The 2186-nt window shown below is 43.6% G+C and overlaps 1 pseudogene; it reads right to left on the bottom strand.

Moving 5' to 3' along the window:
• Positions 1-263: 263 nt before the first annotated feature.
• On the bottom strand, positions 264-1724 carry LOC125753054 (elongation factor 1-alpha 1-like; annotated as a pseudogene).
• Positions 1725-2186: the final 462 nt, after the last annotated feature.

Genomic DNA, 2186 nt, shown 5'->3' with positions numbered 1-2186 from the left:
ATTGTTATCATTAACCAGTATTTTAATATTAAACTTAAATGGCCAATTGACACCAACAGTTCTGAGACCGTTCTTCCACTACTGATTAAGACTGGGGTGGCAGGGCAGCCCAGGTGGCTCAGCGGTTTAGCGCCTGCCTTTGGCCCAGGGTGTGATCCTGGGGACCCGGGGTTGAGTCCCACTTCTCCCTCTGCCTCTCTCTCTCTCTCTCTCTCTCTCTCTCTGTGTGTCCCTCATGAATAAATAAATAAAATCTTAAAAAAAAAAAGACTGGGGTGGCAGGTATTGGGGATAAAACTCATTTAGCCTTCTGAGCTTTCTGGGCAGACTTGGTGACTTTGCCAGCTCCAGCTGCCTTCTTGTCCACTGCTTTGATGACACCCACAGCAACCCTCTGTCTCATGTCATGAACATCAAAACAGCCCAGAGGAGGATAGTCAGAGAAGCTCTCAACACACATAGGTTTGCCAGGAACCATATCAACAATGGCAGCAGCCCCAGATTTCAAGAACTTGGGACCATCTTCCAGCTTTTTTCCAGAATGACGATCTATCTTCTCCTTCAGCTCAGCAAACTTGCAAGCAATGTGAGCTGTGTGACAATCCAGCACAGGTGCATATCCAGCACTGATTTGGCCTGGATGGTTCAGGATAATCACCTGAGCCATGAAGCCAGCTGCTTCCATTGGCGGGTCATTTCTGCTGTCGCCAGCCATGTTGTCACGACGAACATCTTTGACAGATACGTTCTTGACATTGAAGCCCACATCGTTCCCAGAAAGAGCCTCACTCAAAGCTTCATGGTGCATTTCAACAGACTTTACTTCAGTTGTAACATTGACTGGAGCAAAGGTGACCACCATGCCAGGCTTAAGAACACCAGTCTCCCCTCAGCTCACTGGGACAGTACCAATACCACCAATTTTGTAGACGTCCTGGAGAGGCAGACACAAGGGCTTATCAGTTGGAGGAGTTGGTGGCAGAATGCGATCCAGAGCTTCAAGCAGTGTGGTTCCACTGGCATTCCCATCTTTACGGGTGACTTTCCATCCCTTGAACCAAGGCATGTTAGCACTTGGCTCCAGCATGTTGTCACCATTCCAACTAGAAATTGGCACAAATGCTACTGTGTCGGGGTTGTAGCCAATTTTCTTAATGCAGGTGCTGACTTCCTTAACGACTTCCTCGTATCTCTTCTGGCTGTAGGGTGGTTCAGTGGAATCCATTTTGTTAACACCAACAATTAGTTGTTTTACACCCAGTGTGTAAGCCAGAAGGGCATCTCACGGGTCTGCCCATTCTTGGAGACCCTGCTTCAAATTCACCAACACCAGTGGCAACAATCAGGACAGCACAGTCAGCCTGAGATGTGCCTGTAATCATGTTTTTGATAAAGTCTCTGTGTCCTGGGGCATCAATGATGGTCACATAATACTTGCTGGTCTCGAATTTCCACAGGGAGATATCAATGGTGATACCACATTCACGTTCAGCTTTCAGTTTATCTAAGACCCAGGCATACTTGAAGGAGCTTTTTCCCACCTCAGCAACCTCCTTCTCAAATTTTTCAATAGTTCTTTTGTCGATCCCACCACATTTGTAGATCAGATGGCCAGTAGTGGTAGGCTTGCCCGAATCTACGTGTCCAATGACGACGATGTTGATGTGAGTCTTTTCCTTTCCCATTTTGATTTAGGTTTAGTGGTGGTTTTCACAACACCTGTGTTCTGGCTGCAAACCCGTTGTGAAAAAAAAGTGAATATTATTTTTCTAGCAAAGTATTTGAGTTATTTTAAAATTCTGGAGGAAAATAGGTTTGGGTTTCAGATGCTTTTTCCAGGAAATTTGGTATTTCAGTCTGGTGGAGTACCAAAACAAAATATATATATATATATATATATATATATATATATATATATATATATATATAATTTATTGAGTTCCTAATGTTTTCTTATTACTTTACACAAGTTGTACCATTTAATTCACCCTCATAATGTCTCTTGCATGAGAGGAAAATATTATCCCCTTAGAAGAGGAGGTAGAGATGGAGTCAATAAACAAATCCAGGTTTGTCTCATTGAAAGGCCACTGTTTGACAGCGGCCTCACTAACCAGGTAGAAATATTACAAGTCTAATTTTCCAAACATGTAGAAGAAGTTTTACCAGCTTCAAGTGATTTCAAT

This window comes from Canis lupus, chromosome 19 (genome assembly GCF_003254725.2).
Source record: "Canis lupus dingo isolate Sandy chromosome 19, ASM325472v2, whole genome shotgun sequence".
NCBI lineage: Eukaryota > Metazoa > Chordata > Mammalia > Carnivora > Canidae > Canis > Canis lupus.
Note: the sequence above shows the minus strand (reverse complement) of the source record. Positions and strands in the feature narration are given on the sequence as shown.